Source organism: Adiantum capillus-veneris, chromosome 15, assembly GCF_014529385.1.
Source record: "Adiantum capillus-veneris isolate H3 chromosome 15, ASM1452938v2, whole genome shotgun sequence".
Taxonomy (NCBI): Eukaryota; Viridiplantae; Streptophyta; class Polypodiopsida; order Polypodiales; family Pteridaceae; genus Adiantum; species Adiantum capillus-veneris.
The window spans coordinates 113,565,886-113,583,622 of NC_140945.1; positions in this window are offsets into that span (position 1 = coordinate 113,565,886).

The window sequence follows — 17,737 nt, forward strand, 5'->3', positions numbered from 1 at the left end:
AATTTGTAGACTGCTATGGAGCAAAATGCTTTTGAAAATCTCAAAGAGAAGCTTATTTCCCAACCAGTCCTCGTGCTTCCGGATCTCTCAAAGCCATTTGAGGTCCAATGTGATGCTTGTGGTGATTGCCTTGGAGCAGTTTTGCTTCAAGAAGGGCATGCCATAGCATATGAGAGCTGAAGGCTCAATATTGATGAATGAGTCTTGGGCATTTATGAGAAAGAGATTTTAGCTGTTCTACATGCCCTAGACACATGGAAGCCCTACCTATTGGGGACTCCATTTATCCTAGGAACCGACTACCAAAGTCTCAAGTATTTCATGACGCAAACCAAGCTTTCCGACAAACAAATGAGGTGGGAAAATTTTCTTTCGCAATTTAATTTCCATATTGCTCACATAGCTGGTAAGCACAATCAAGTAGCCGATGCACTTTCACGACAACCAAAAGTTAATGCGGCGACTATAGCTACTCACAATGATCTATCCTCTATGATAGATGAGTATGCTACTGACCTTGACTTTAGAGACATAATGTCAGCCCTTGCTTTGGGGAAGAAAGAGGAACCATTCACCTTGCAGGATGGTTATCTTCTCCACTGCAATAGGCTATGTGTTACCCATTCCCTTCGTGAGAAAGTTATGTATGAATCCCATGCTCCTCCATATGCGGGGCATAGAGGTATTCAACCTACTCTCCGAGGAGTAGAGATGTACTTCTATTGGCCTACCATGAAAGTGGACATACAAGAGTATGTATCAAAATGTGTAGTATGCCAAAAGACCAAGTATGATAGAGAGAAGTAGCCTGGATTTCTCCACCCATTGCCTATTCCAAATTCACCATGGGAGAGTATATCCATGGATTTCATCTTTGGATTACCCAAATCTATCCATGGGAATACATGAATATGGACAATAGTCGACAGGTTTAGCAAGCAAGCACATTTTATTCCTGTCAAAAAGACTATTAAGGCACATCAAATGGAAACTCTCTTCATATCTCAGATTTTCAAGCACCATGGATTACCCACATCCATCGTGTCAGATAGAGATCCTAGAATGACCTATAATTTTTGGAAAGGTCTCTTTGAAAATCTAGGAACAAGATTGAATTTCCCTTCGGCCTATCACCCACAAACGGATGGCCAAAGTGAGATAACCAATCTTACGATACTCGATCTACTCAAGACGTATGTTACCGAAGTAGATCAACGCTCACAATGGGAAAAGTACTTACCTCTTGTAGAGTATGCTTACACTAATACTGTACATACTTCTACGGGAAAAGCACCTTTTGAGATCATTGAGGGAAGACCTAAAAGTCCCTTGCTACTCAAAGTACATGGGAAGATCTTCGCCGCCGATGAGTATAGCCGTGACCTACAAGAATCTTTTCAAAAGATTAGGGAGGCTATATCCATCTCTCAACAAAGGCAAAAAGCTGCTGCTGATAAGCACAGAAGAGCCTTAATGTTCAAAGAAAATGATTGGGTCTTACTCAAGTTTCCTAAGGCTCGATTAAGGCAAACAACGGGCAAAAATCCTACAGGCCATCAAAAGTATTATGCTAAACTAGCAAAAAGATACTATGGTCCTTTCCAAATCTTGAAGCCCATCAATGAGACGGCTTATCAACTCAAGTTGTGCAACCATTTGCTTATACACAATGCCTTTCATGTAAGCCTACTTAAGCCCTACAAAGGAGAGCCACCAACTGAACCAATTATTGAAGACCCTCCCGAAGTTGAAGACCAAGAAGAGGTGCTACAACCCGAAGCTGTCCTTCGGCATGAAGACAAGGTACTACAACATGGTAAGATTATCCGACGGTATCTTATTAAGTTCAAAAATTATCCTTTTGAAGATGTTAGATGGATGCAAGGAGTACAATGCTACATTCGAGTAAGCAAATGTACAAATTTCTTTTAAATGACTCATGTTTTTGTCTTATAAGACTAGTCCTCTTTTTACTTGTGCATAAATTTAACTAATATGCATGCTTAGAATCATGTTTGTGATGACGAAGTCTCTCAAACACCAAGTAGAATTTGTCACTCTACTTTGGGAGAATGAAATGGACTAAAAAGCAGACATGCTTGCGGCAGCTATGTCTCCCAAGCACCAAATGGATTAGTCATCCATCTTGGAAAGATGTCGTAGGGTAAAAAAGGTATACGAGGAAAATGATCCGCCATGACATGTCTTTTACCAGGTCTCACCACAATGGTAAAATCAAACTCAAGGAGAATTAGCAACCATCGTGTAGTTCTTCCCGTGGAACAAGGTTTATTTACTAGATACAACAAAGCTTGATGATCAACATAGAACACAAACTTGTTGGCCAGAAGGTAGTAGCGAAATTTCTTCACTGCATAAATCATACCTAAACCTTCTCGCTCTATAGTGGTGTAGTTTCTTTCGGCATCATTCAACTGACGACTTGCAAAGCTAATGGGGTAGTCCAGTTTATGTTCTCCTGGTTGAGCTAGAACACACCCAATAGCAAAGTTCAATGCATCAATATGAACATGAAAAATTACATTCCAATCGGGCACTCGTAGAATAGGAACGCTAGTCAAGGTCTTTTTCAATGACTCATAAGCATGGTCACACTCCGTAGTCCATTGGAACTCAATAAGAAGCTTGTACAAAGGACGAGCTATCTCGGCAAAGTTTAAAATAACCGTTGGTAATAACCAACATGGCCCATGAACCTTTGAACTCCTTTATAGTTTGTAGGTGGTGGTAATTCAGCAATGGCTTTAATTTTGCTCTCATCTGTGGAAATCCCATTTTTGGACACTATATGCCCTAAAATGACTCCATGTTTAACCCAAAATTGGCATTTGAAAGGGTTTAAGGAGATGCGATACAATCTACACTTCTCAAACACCTTTTGTAAGCATGATAGATGTTCTTTCCAAGAGGAATAAACACAAAGGTCATCTAAGAAAGCTTCACAAAACTCCCTCAAATATTCTCTAAAAGCAGTGTTTATTAATCTTTGAAAGGTAGCCGGGGCATTGGTTAAGCCAAAAGCCATAACATGAAATGCGAACACTCCAAATTTGGTTATAAAGGTTGTTTTAGCTTGGTCCTCCAGCACAATTGTGATTTGATTGTAGCCAGAGTACCCATCTAAAAAGCTATAAGCTTCCTTCCCTGCAACTCTTTCAAGCACATGTTCTGAATATGGCAAGGGGTAATGGTCCCTCCTAGTGGCGGCATTGACTATTGGAGTTTCCCATTCCTCTTTGGCACAATCACTATTGGAGACACCCATTCTGAGTGCTCAATAGGGTATATGAACCCGCATTCCACAAGCTTTTCAATCTCTTCTTGAATGATTTTTGCATATTTAGGATTCATTGGGTAGGGTCGTTGCTGAACTGGTTTAGCCATGCTATTCATAGGGATTGTGTGTTGCACCACGGAAGTTGGAACACCTTTCATATCATGATAAGTCCAGGCAAATATATCCCTGAATTCCTTGAGAAGTTCTTTAAGTACACACTCCTCAGTCTCGATCAGATCTTGGGCAATGAAAACAGGTTTAGACTCTTCTCCTGGGTCTGCTAACTCTATTTCCTTAACTATCGCTGGACCATCATAGACTCCATTGCTCCCATCGATAGGTTTTCTTTGAGCCTTTGTATACACAACCTTACGTTCCTCTGTGGTATAGGATTTGAAATGTTCAGGTGCAAGGTGTAAGTCTGTGGGGCCCTGTTATTCTGTGGACTGTGATTTAACTTCTGATTCCTTTTGTTGTTGAGCTAACTCTCGATTTTGTCGTCTCCTTACGGTACGGCTCAACTTTGGCTTATCTGTAGCCTCTAGTTGTGCGATGTCAATGGGTTGTGGACTACACCACATGACGCTTTGAAGGTATTCACCCTAGCTATCTACCAACTTTCGATGAGCATCACATGCCCCTATATAATTAAGCCATTCTGTGGTAGATTTCTTTTCATTTATTCTAGCACGCACATTTGCTCGATATCGTCGCCTCTTATATCTCTTACTCTTCTTGTTTAATTCTCGATTACGGTCGATTTCTAGTTAAGACTCACTAGATGAATCACTACTTGTGTCTTCTGCTCCCTTGGATAGATTATCATCTAGGTTACCACTGGGCCCTGAATGGTTTGTGCCCACATTTCCACTAAGATTTAACTCGGATTCTTCGTCCTCACAATCAAAGTCAATTGATGATTTTGACCCAAAATCGTGTGGTCTATAGTCTTGTGAGGCGCTATTGGTTTCAATGCCAGTCAAACATTCATCTTGTAGATCATCAGAAGCTATATGCATTGCTTCTAGCATGTTTAAGGGTACAAGTACTGGTATTTCATCCCCCTCAGCTGTTACCCAGGTTGTCCCCCTATTTCCCCAAGTGTCTATGGTTGCTGCTAGGTGGACCCAATCCACATTGTCCGACTCAGTCATCCCAGGTAGTACATCCACATAAGGAGAATCTTCCCCGACATCAGTGTCCGCTTTACACGTGTAATAATACTGCAATGGGGCTGAGTGAACTGTGGTGTCAGATCTATGATCAATTATAAACCTGTTTCCTAGAGGATGTGCTCAACCCGTCACAAGATCCACTCGAATGACAGAATCTTGGAACTGCAAGTAGACATGCTTTTTAGACCAGTCATGCACCATTTTTGCTTCCCTCATGAAAGGACGTCCTAAGATCACATCTCCGATGCCATAGTGTGTTTGCAAAAATCCATAACAATAAAGGTAATCCTTATTTTATGTCCAAAGACCTTGATCTTGAGATCTTCTAGCATCACAATAGGTTTAACAATAGACCCATTGGCCATCTTCACTACTATGGTTGTGGTCGCAAGGTGAGGTCTTCCCATAGTTTCCCAGCAATTTTTAGTCACAATGCTAACCCCAGCGCCACCATCAAGGATTCCCTTGACAGTTAATCCCTTAGTAGTGATTGGTATGGTCGTATTGGATTCATCACCCTCAAAGTATTGTCCCAACTTGTTAACAGGTATTTCTATAACAAGGTTCTCATCTAGGTTGGGTTGTGGATCTCAGTGTTCCTCCTCTATTGGCATCTCCCCGGCTCCATCCATCTGTGCAAATTGTGGTAGCCCAAACTTCAGTTCTCCATTGAGGAAGGCTCGAAGAGCTGAGACTAACTCGGGGTCTTTATATAGTTTGGACATGATGGTGGTTCTAACTTCTGAAGACATGAAATCCATCAATTTGGCAATGTTTAACGGCACCTTTTGTCCTTGAGTCCCTTGACGTGGGGAAGATGGGATCTCCATTTCTTCGATAGGATCAGGTAGTCCCTCTATAAACATTCTTTCCATCAAGAAGTGAGTACGCCCACTTTCCCATGACTTTAAGTCACTTTCTTCTTGGATGACACTAGGTATGTCCAAGGGTCTATGGACCTGGTGAGGTTGTTGTTGCGTAGGGAACACGGTGTCTATAATCTGGATCTTCCTAGGTGTTGGTTCTAGATCCCTTTGGGTATTTTCTACCAAACTTCTTAAATGCTTGACTCGCTCAATCTCCTCTGTAGGGTTTGGGTAAGTTCCTATCTTCTTTTTGGATCCTGGCCATTGTGGCTCATGAAGGTCTTCCTTGTTGGTTTCTATGTTAGTGGTCGTTTTAGTCTCCCTGGTTTCACCTGAATCAAAATCTTCTTCAGCGTCGTTCATATATACGGGGTCATCACCAGTCCCTATGTTGGTCTTTGAACTGGGGTCTGACTTCGCTGCTTTTTGCGATCTCTTTCTTTGTGTTTTCTTCTTTTTCTGAGATTGGGCAATTGATGTCGTGTCTCTTTCCTCAAGAATATAATTTTGTTTTTGGAGCATCGATCGTGTGAGTACGTTTACTGGTACCACGGGTGTACTTGGTGATGGCTCCTCGGTAACTTCAATCAAGTTTAATGGCGTGATCTTCGGTGCATTTGGATTATTTGGACATTGGGCAATCAAATGATCTATGCCACATCGATTACACATAAGTATCGGCATTATAGACGTGCTCGCTTGATTGGTTTGCATAAGTGTGACGTTCTTTTGTAGCCTAATAGGACACTCGGCTACACGATGTGGACCTCCACACTCATAGCATTGAAGAGGTAGTCTCTTAGCAGTGTAATTGATATTTTGACCTCTTGCCGCAAGAGCAGCTACTTGATATACAGGTTTGACTTGTCCCCAATAGTCCTCCATGTAGTATTGTGGACTTTCTTCAAGCACATCCATCCCATAGGAAATATTAGGATCTATATCTTCCTCACAGCCTTTCAAACAAGCAATAGATGACTCACAACCCACTTGATTCACAGAAGTGATTCTCGGATGTGGTGGTTGCGGTCCTAGCACTGGAGGTGGCAAGGGTGTTGTTTGAACAACATTTTGGGCCCTAGGGACCATATGTTGTGATGTTTGTTCAAGAGGTGGGGCCGGCATCAATGCAGGCACTCGAGGTGTGTCTGTCCATGCTAAGGTTGGTCTATTGGCCATCGCGCGCTTAAATACTATGCAATCCTTAGCTTGATGACCATACCTTCCACATGCATTGCAGTTCCCATTGAATTTTACTCTAAAAGTAGGGCATTCATTGGTACTATGCGGTCCATAGCATACTGAGCACCATTGTTGCTCCCTTCTTGGATACATATGATTGTTTTGCGGAGCACGATTGTCTCTAAGACTCTCTTGAATAGCCTTGGTGAGATCTGCTAAAGTCATCTCAGATATCTTTGGCTCCTTAGCAATAGGCTTTAGGGTCATTGGCTGATGCCCCGATGCTTGCGAGCTAATAGATTTAGGCTCAACAGACACTCTTTCTCCTTGAATCATTAAAATTATCCTCCAATTGGATCGCATTGGTGGTGACTGCTTCCCAAGTGGTGATACCTCTAATGACTAGGCCATTGTAGATATCCTCATGTCGTAATCCCCTAATGAATCTATCAAGCAATTGGTTATTGTTGAAGCACTCATTTGGATTACAACAAGAATTTAAATGCTTTAAGCGACTTATAAAGTCTCTCACCGACTCTCCTTCCTCTCGTTGGGCTTTCTGGAGCTGAGAGGCTACACCCCAAAGCACTCCCTCTCGTATGTATTCTTTTAAGAACAGTCTCCTAAAATTAGGGTAAATCGTTTTTTCTTCCACCCTTAGGGTTCTATACCAATCCCCAGCCTTTCCACTTAAGGTTAGGCTTAAAGCATTGCTCTTATGTAGGTCATTGTGTTCTCCTAGAGAATCGCATATTTGTTCAAACACTTCGATATGCTTTCTCACATCCCCGTCTTCACTAAATTTTTGTGTGAGCTTGGCTATTTGTACTGCCTAACTTCTAGGCTCTCTATCAGGCGTGTTACGCATATTCTCAGCAATAGATCGACCAATAGCTTGAGCAAATGTTGCCAAGTCACCTAAGTGAGCAGGTACCGTGGGTGAAGGCGCTCCAGAGACTACATGTGGAGTAGGTATTGGCATTGGGCTTGGCGCATAGGAAGCCCTTGGGTTCCACGTTGGGTACAATGTTGTGTCATGTGGTGGTCCATAGTTCATATGGGTGGCCCTAGGCATAGCAGACGTCGGATGTGACATGCTAATGCTAGCCGGTATACTCCCATGGAAATAAGAACTTGTGTATTGTGGTTGTGGAGCATAGGTAGTTGAAACAATGGGAGGGGTAGGGACTACATGAGCACGTGGACCCATAGGTGCATACGATTGGTACGCACTTGTAGGTACTATTGCAGGCATTGAGCTACCATGTAGCGGTGCTTTACTAACAAACGAGGTCCATGGTGTGTTTCTTGGCATGCCCATCATTGGGGTAGGCATGGTATCCGTGGTGTCATCCACGGAAAGATGAGCTAGACTTGGAAAACTAAAGCTATCACTTGTGGGCTCAGATTGCATTGAGACCCCTGGCGAAACAACATATGGGGGATCGATGGGACTCATTGGGGGAGTCTCCATGTCATAATAATCAATATCTAATTCTCCTAAATGATTTTCTCATATTAAACTGATCATTTAATGTGGGGAAGTGCCAAGGGAGAAAAAGCTAGAATATTGGTTAAGCTAGCAGACCGGCCACAGTAGGGATCCAAAGGAGGGAAAATAGGGATCCAAAGGGGGGGCCATCTGCAAAAGAGCCATGTGAAACAATGGGCCAAAAAGACCCTAAGGTTCAGCCCATTAAGACTTCCAAAATGCTAAGGTTCCAAAATTCAAAGGTTGTGTCCAAAGGTCAACCCTAGGAAAAATTGGATGCTTTGTGTGTGCCCTAAAAGTCTTTCTACATCCCTACATGGGAGGGGGCGAGCCCCAAAGCTAGGGGATGAGAGAGAAAGCCACACACACACACACACAGGCTCCCTTTACACAAAGGGAATGAGGGACACATGTCAGCTCCCTAGGCCAGATGCCCACAAGGTGTGCCCAATTCCTATTGGAAGACCCTTGAAGTGGACCAATGAGAATTAAGCTAGAGTAAATCTAGTTTAATTAATTTAAAAACATTTAATAAAAGAAACCAATAAGAATTAAGTGTCCTAGAAGACTATTGGGCAGTCTCCCAAAGGGTCCAATGAGCATTCAGGAGCCCCATGGCTTGCCTGATTCCTATTGGCCAGGAGGCAAAGGGGTCCAATGAGAGTTTAGTTTAATTATTTAATTACCTAAAGCTCTCACAAAAGGGGAAAGGGGGACACATGTCAGAAGGCTATCACTTATGCTGCTTAATCCCTATTGGCTTGACCTGGGGAGGTCCAATGAGGCAAAAGCCAGACTTATTTAGCAGCTAGGGCTCGCCCAAGAGAGGGGGGGGGCTGATTTTTGCTTGGCATTGACACACACACTCTCACACTTGACCATGTGTGAAGGGAAAATACTCTATCTCCTCCCAAGCTTTAATGGAGAGCTCATCACCTACTCCAAGCTTGTGAGATAGAAGCCTACATCAACACTCTCTTGGCATGTGGATGCAAATCCAACCAAGAGCCAAGCTTCAATGCATGCTCATCTTCTCTACCAAGCTAATTACTAAGCTAAGCTATGCTAATATGAGTGATTATGTGAGGAGATGTACTTCTTTCTCGTAAGATACTTCTTTTTCCTCTCAATCTACTCTCATACCCTGCTAGCTCTCACCATCTTCGAAGGTGTGTGAGGTCTTGGGTCTGAGAACGGGGATAATTCAAGTTGTGTTTGATTAAGTGTTTTGCTTGGTGTATGAAGCTTCCATCTTCATTGCACTAGCTAGTCTTGAAGGAACACAAAGAATTGTATTCTACAATGTCTCTCTTGATGGGAGAAACCATAATACAAAGCCTTTTGGAGGGGGGACCGGCTCCATGCAAATCCGGTCCTCAACTGTTGTCAATAGCTTAATTGCTCTCTCTTTTGAAAGTATTGTCGATGCTATCTAACTAGGTGTTATGCTTTTGTTGCTCTCTCCACCCAAGCACTCTTGTAATTCTCATTAGGAATCAACTCTAATGAAATGCCCACTATGTTCATGCTAAATTCCGCTACACAAAAGATTTTAGGCCATTAAATGTTACACTCCATTTGTGATAGAGTGGGTTGTTTCCCTTTGCCCGTGTCTAAGAATCGCATAGGACCCGTTGAAGGTATGTTTATTCCTCGATTTTGCCTCTCGGACTGGATAATCCTACGGATGACATTGCAGATCATGTGTTGTTGTTCCTCTAGACTAGTGGCACTAGATGTGGATTGTAAAACTTCTAACCAACCCACATGGTATGTGTAGCCCATGTATAGGTCGGTCAAAGTCTCCGTGTGTAGGTCATATTCCCAATTTTCATTGAGAAATACCCGGTCCAAACTTGGTGTACTAGAGGGTTGCCGTGAGGTGGATGCAATGTTGCTTCCCGTGTTTTGACTTTTAGTCACCGCTACCTTAGAGGCGACTTTGGAAGGTGGTAGCTCGGTAGGGCCCTCATTAAATGAGGTAGGTAGAATGTCCACGTGGACACTCTGAGGGAGTGTGGGGTCTACAGGGGATGTGAATGGTGATTCTACTTCCCCACCCCCTTCGTTTACTTCACTAGCCGTAGGTTCAGAGCGCGTAGCTCTACTAAAAGTTTCCATCAAACGGCTAAAAACTCTAGTTCCAGGTTGTTGGGCCCAGCTAGGCACGATTTCATTTGTTCCCCCGGGGCTTTGTGTAAGAGGCTCTTCCATAATATCGTAGTCAGAGGAAGAGTCGCTAGCTAGCCGCTATATTTGGGTCTTGGGCTGCACTACCTTGGGTCCCCATCGAGGGCGTAGACCCTAGCGTGGAAGGATAGTGAGTACCCTCGTAAATCGAAGCACTAGCTAGTTGTTCGGACTCTAGCACACGACCAGAGCGTAGATACATGTGCTTTGGGTGCCCTACAAGTGTCGGCAAGTACCCTCAAAGGTTACTTGCTTTGTTTTGTGGGTGTTTTGCACCCCGTTTTCTACTTGATTTTTTCTTGTTTTTGATGTTTTTTGAATGTTTTTTAATGTTTGATTTTTTTTATTAAACTGTGTGATAGCTCGAAACAAGCGTATCACTTAGTGGGTCGTTGTGTGCTTTACAGCACAATTTTTGGGCATCTGATGTTCCGTTGGTCCTCAAAAAATCGATTTTTAGCTACGTGTGAAGCTAAAATTCGTTTTTTTAAAAGGCGACTGAGGCCTAGGCCTGAGCGTGAGCTTGGGCTTGGGTATGGGCTTGGGTCTGGGAGATATTCCCGATCTCGGTCCTACCTTGAAATTTTTTAAATTTTTTTAAATTTTTTTTTAAAAAAAATTTAAAGGATAAGGTCGCCGCGGCCTGCGCGAGAGCACACACACACTCTATCTACCTACTTCTAACTAATACACTTACTCTTACACACTAACACACTCTATTAACTCTCACTAATCTACTTCCTACTTACTGTACACAGAAAACTAACTACCTTAATACACAGAGAATAAACACAGAACCTTTGAAATCTCCATTAACAAAGAAAACTAACTAACTTAATACACAGAGAATAAACACAGTACCTTTGAAAACTCCATTAACAAAAAAAACGCACAGTATAACACCAAATCCCTCTTCTCAACCCACACACTCCTTCCCTACCTTTCCTATAATTGAAATTGCACCACAGAGAAGCACAGAGTGCTACTCCAGCTTAATGCACGGCATTCCCCGGCAACGGCGCCAAAAATGTGTGCGTTGTCGCACGTGTCAATGCAAGGAACTTGCCGATACACCGTGTGCGAGCCACAAATGGCTCCAAGCACACAACAAGCTTAAACTAGTAAGCTCAAGAAGGCGATGGTGTGTCACTCACTGCTCTACGCTTGCTTCGTGGAGGATTCCTCACCGCGAAGAAGAAGTAGACGTCGCTACACCGCGCTCAACCGCTTCACCACCGCCGTGCCTTCGTCGCAATGCTCGCTCTCTCTCTCTCTCTCTCTCTCTCTCTCTCTCTCTCTCTCTCTCTCTCTCTCTCTCTCTCTCTCTCTCTCACTCTCTCACGCATACACACACACACAAGGAGATGAAGAAGAAGAAGATGGAGATGGAGCAAGAGCACTCTTTTATTGCACAAATGAGAGAATGAGTGAATTTTAGGTTTAGTTGACTTCATTTTGTATCAGATTCAACACATTGTAACCCTCTGGTCTCATAGGTCATTTTGGCCTTTTGAAGACATTAACATAACATTTCATTTCATTTTATTTCTATCTTGGTCAAGCACAGCAGCTATGGAGATCCAGACGGCTGTGTAGCTATGGGGCTACATAGCAGAGAGTACAATAGATTATTTGAGCCATACTCTCTCGATATCTAGAGTGCAAATGAGGATGGATTCTAGTAGTAGTAGTAGTAGTAGTAGTAGTAGTAGTAGTATTTTTGTTCTAGTATTTTAGCACCCAGACATGGTATTAGATTCACAGTTTTGCAAAAGTTTGGACTCATAATTGATTTTGCCCTTTTGAAGACGTTAATATAACATCTAATTTCATTTTCATCTCTCTGTTTCTCTATGTGTCTTTGTGCATGTGTGTGTTTTATTTCTATGTGTGTGAAGCCTTATGGACAATTTTGTGTCCTACAACGTTAAAACTCTCTACTTCTCGTGTGTGTGTGTGTGTGTGTGTGTGTGTGTGTGTGTGTGTGTGTGTGTGTGTGTGTGTGTGTGTGTGTGTGTGTGTGTGTGTGTGTGTGTGTGTGCACGCGCTAATGAAAAGACTAAAACTGTATAACCTTTATGGGTTTTTTTCCTCACTGGCCATACATGGTCATAACCTTTGTGGACTCCCAAGTGTGGTATATCTGTTATGCCATTTCCCTCTACAATAACATGTCTTGGGTTCAATTCCTCGTCTGCTAGATCTTTAAGATAACTTGGGATAGTTTCCTACATCGTTAAAACTCTCTTCTTCTCGGGTGTGTGTGTGTGTGGGTGACTGTGTGTGCTAGATCTTTAGATAGTCTCCTACAACGTTAAAACTCTCTTCCGTCGTGTGTGTGTGTGTGTGTGTGTGTGTGTGTGTGTGTGTGTGTGTGTGTGTGTGTGTGTGTGTGTGTGTGTGTGTGTGTGTGTGTGTGTGTGTGTGTGTGTGTGTGTGTGTGTGTGTGTGTGTGTGCGCGGACCCATGTGTGTGTGAACATTACACAACGCAATCTTTAGGTCTCATAAACAATTTCACTATTTCATTCGATTTTCATCTCTCTCTCTCTCTCTCTCTCTCTCTCTCTCTCTCTCTCTCTCTCTCTCTCTCTCTCTCTCTCTCTCCTTGTGTAAATAAACATAAATAAATCAAGTAATTAACTAAATTAAAAAGGTACCTGGTTGACCTAAATGGTTGAGTTGCTGCAAACACACCTCCACTCCACCCGCCTGGCTTGCACGCTTGTTGTCTGCAATAAGAATATGGAACACAAAATAAGAATATGCAATAACAATAAAAATATTTTGTTAATTCAATTTTCATTTGCAATTCACCTTTGAAGCTCTGCATGCTACGAGGGGGGAGAGAAAGAGTGAGAAAGACACACACAGAGAGAGAGAGAGAGAGAGAGAGAGAGAGAGAGAGAGAGAGAGAGAGAGAGAGAGATAAGAAGAAGAAGAAGGCAATGATGCAGAGAAGGTGAAGCTCGTTATGGGCATCAAGTTGAGCCTTCATGGTGCTTCCCTGCCTTGCAGAGCCTGGCTCCAAGTAGAGGTCACTTTTTTCCTTCTTCTTGCCTCGAGTTGCAACTCTGTCTCTCCGCTCGAGCTCTGTAGGTTTAGATTTTGCCTCCTCCAGTCACTGGTGCATGTCCTTGGATTGCACAAAAGCTGTCAATGGCCAGCATGTAGTCATGTACTGTGTTGCCTTCTGTGATATGGAGACGAGGAGCCCCCTCGTGCCACGCAGGAGAGAGAGAGAGAGAGAGAGAGAGAGAGAGAGAGAGAGAGAGAGAGAGAGAGAGAGAGAGAGAGGGAGAGAGAGAGATTTTATGCAGCTACCATAGTGCTCGGCAACCAGGAGAGATTAGGTCCCATTTGAAACTGCCCATGCGACTCGCGAGATAGTGAGGAGGCATAGCCATAGCTGCCATAGTGCCCGTCAGCCAATCTGGAGAAATATCATTCCAAGGAGTGTACTTTTGCAGGCGCATCAGCTTTAGGCACATGTTGTACCTCTTTCCAGAGGTGGGCGGGGTATATTGTCGCTCCCCAAAAGAAGATGGCCCCGTTGCAAGCGCAATGGAGCAACAGTAGACCCAAGCTGCACATCGGGTTGTTGAGAGCATCAAGGCACGTTGAGAAGCGGCACACAATATATGATGACAAGTTCATGTATAGAGAGAGAGAGAGAGAGAGAAAGAGAGACAGGGACTCCTTGCCATCAGGGGGTGATGCTAACAACCGGGCAAAGGCACTCACACACACACACACACACATACACAGTACCACTGTCAAGCAACACAACTGCATTCAACCTCCGTGCTACTGTCCAGCAATTCACACGTCGCAATGCTCGATCGCACTCTCTCTCTCTCTCTCTCTCTCTCTCTCTCTCTCTCTCTCTCTCTCTCTCTCTCTCTCTCTCTCTCTCTCTCTCTCTCTCTCTCTCTCTCACGCATACACACACACACACACACACAAGGAGATGAAGAAGAAGAAGATGGAGATGGAGCAAGAGCACTCTTTTATTGCACAAATGAGAGAATGAGTGAATTTTAGGTTTAGTAGACTTTTATATGAGCTCGCCCCATTCACACTTGGGCGCCCATGCTTAGCCAACTAATCCCTTGAATGTTCCAGTTAGAGTGCGCCTCTCATCGGCGATCACTCTTACTCTTTCCTATTGGACCGACAAGCCCGGTACCTGACTCTACCAAATAAATAATACAATGTCCGCCGTAGGTTACAACGTCCGTCGTAGGTAATAGGATGTCCGTGAGCCGTGAGGGTTAACATAGAGCCGCAAACTATCATCCAAAATGTTGGTAATGAACCATTAAGAAATCTCTTTGGCTCTATGGTTGATACCCACATTCCTACGGGGTGGATTGATGTGCATATAGCGCCATATAATCACCTTTGCTGTAGATTCCTCTTTGTCATCTTTTGGAAAACCTAGTCATTAGAACAAATGATGATTGTGTTACTGAGGTCACCATTTTGATAGTGAAGAGAGAGGCTATCACCCTACCATGGCCCATTTCATTGTGTTTGAGGCCTATTTTGGCCAAGATTCCATACCCTTAGATGGGCACGCTGTTCACGAAAGAGAGCTAATCATGTCAACCACTTTTGATGATCAAATTAGGGACATTCCAAAGCTTAGCCATGTGGAAGAAAAGATATTCATGGTATGGCATGGAAACCACAAGCTTTACACATGGAAGGATTGGGCATGGCATGAGCGATTGGGGACGAATTCACAATTCCAAAGGTCATAAAGATCAACCCTTAATAGATGGGGGAATCTTGTTAGTACTCGACACGATCAACAAGTAAGGTTCTCTTACATTGGCACATTTTGATATTATATCTAATGAATGAAAGACGGCTACATTGCACTCTAATTTGTAAAGTCACATGTCGATATGTGTTATGATATTAATTAGGGTGACACGAGTCTACGCACCACACACTATTGCATACAATTTTTTTATGATGGAAAAGCTAGGACTCGCTGACCCACAATCCTTGTTGGACAAATTCACCAAGGAAGATAGAGCAAAATTTGACAGGGCTCTTTGTGACCTTGCCATGAACCGACTGAAGTGGTTTAGACTTCCAATGTCCTTGATAGAACAACTAAATTGTAGATGATGGATTAGAGCCCTCAAAAAATCTTTGTGATACCTATCCCTTGAGCATCCCACTAGTGATGGGTGGATAGAGTCAGAGAAAGAGGAGACTGAGATCTATCCAAACAATGTATCAATAAGCTCCATGAGCAAAATTCTTGAAGATATTGTCCATGGTTCTTAAACTATCCCAATGGCAAGTTTTGTGAAAACAAAACGAAGTCATACAATGATAAGTTCTATCACTTCCACACAAGGAACAAAGTACTTGTTGTTGTTCAATGCACTCACTCTTGATATGATTTGCAACACTACATAGGACGACAAGGAAAAAGGGAAAGAGTTCAATTGCCATCATGAGCTAGCCTAAGGATGCCCTATTCCTTAACACAACCCGATGGTGTCACCCAAAAACAACATCAAACCCATCTAGTGGAAGGAAGAGAGGTTGGGTCGTATTGAGGAGTCAAAGGAATCTTCAAGAGAGGCGCAATTCAAGAGAAGTAAGCAACATGATGACTCCTTAGATTCCAAGTAGGACGCCTTTGAGTGGCGCTCAGAATCATGAGGGTCAAGCCCATCATGGGAGTTGAGGTCTAAGGGATTGATCTCCTTGAGCAGTTGCTCTTCTCTTTGTACCCACATTAATGCAAGGTTTCGTCTTTGTGTTTGTTCAAGCTTCAACTCAAGTTCAAGGTCCTTGTTCCTATTTTCCAAAGTCTTGTAGACTTCATATGTTCCCTTGAGTGAAGCTACGGCGGGGTTTTCCATTATCTGCCTTAAAAATGCCGCTTGGTCATTGATTCTTTGCTCGGAGTACTGCAAGGAGGCATTGGTGTTAACCCTCACGGCTCACGGACACCCTATCACCTACGATGGACGTTGTAACCTACGATGGATGTTGTATCATTTACTTGGTAGAGTCAGGTACCGGGCTTGTCGGTCCAATAGGAAAAGGGTAAGAGTGATCGCCGATGAGAGGCGCACTCTAACTGGAACATTCAAGGGATTAGTTGGCTAAGCATGGGCGCCCAAGTGTGAATGGGGTGAGCTCATATAAAAGTCAACTAAACCTAAAATTCACTCATTCTCTCATTTGTGCAATTGAAGAGTGCTCTTGCTCCATCTCCATCTTCTTCTTCTTCATCTCCTTGTGTGTGTGTATGCGTGAGAGAGAGAGAGAGAGTGTGTGTGCAATCGAGCATTGCGGCGGCACGATGGCGGCAAGGAGGTTGAGCGCAGCGTAGCGGCATCTCCCTCTTCTTCGCGGCGAGGAATCCTCCACAAAGCAAGCGTAGAGCGGTGAGTGACACACCATCGTCATCTTTGAGCTTACTAGTTTAGGCTTGTTGTGTGCTTGGAGCCATTTGTGGCTCGCGCATGGTGTATCGACAAGTTCCTTACATTGACATGTGCGACATACGCGCACATTTTTGGCGCCATTGCCAGGGAATGCCATACACTAAGCTTGTATGGCACTCTGTGCTTCTTTTGTGGTGCAATTTCAATTGTAGGAAAGGTAAGGAAGGAGGGGGTGTGTATTGAGAAGAAGGATTTTGTGTTATACTGTGTTTTTTTTTTTTAATGGAGTTTTCAAAGGTACTGTGTTTATTCTGTGTGTATTAAGGTTGTTAGTTTTCTTTGTTAATGGAGTTTTCAAAGGTACTGTGTTTATTCTCTGTGTACTAAGGTTGTTAGTTTTCTGTGTACAGTAAGTAGGAAGTAGATATGTGAGAGTTAATAGAGTGTGTTAGTGTGTAACAGTAGGTGTATTAGTTATGAGTAGGTAGATAGAGTGTGTGTGTGCTCTCGCGCAGGCCGCGGCGACCTTATCCTTTATTAAAATAAAATAAAAATAAAATGAAAATAAAATAAAAAATTTAAAGGTAGGACCGGGATCGGGAATATCCCCCAGACCCAAGCCCAGACCCAAGCCCAAGCTCACGCTCAAGCCTATGCCTTAGTCGCCTTTTAAAATTATGAATTTTAGCTTCACACGTAGCTAAAAATCGATTTTTTGACGACCAACGGAACTTCAGATGCCTGAAAATTGTGTTGTAAAGCACACAGCGACCCTCTAAGTGATACGCTCGTTTCGAACTATCACACACTTTAATCCAAAAAACCAATCATTAAAAAACATTATAAAAAAAACGAGTGAAAACGGACGCCTAAAAAAGTAAGCGATTAACCTTCGAGGTTATTTGCCGAGGCTTGTAGGGTGCCAAAGGCACATGCATCTGCGCTCTGGTCGTGTACTAGAGACGGAGCAACTAGAGAGAATTTTGACTTACGCGAGTTCTCAATATCCACCTACTTTAGGTTCTGGGCCCTCGGCGGGGATCCAAGGTAGTACAAACCAAAACCCGAACATAGCGGCTAGTGACTCTTCCTCTGACTACGACATCATGGAGA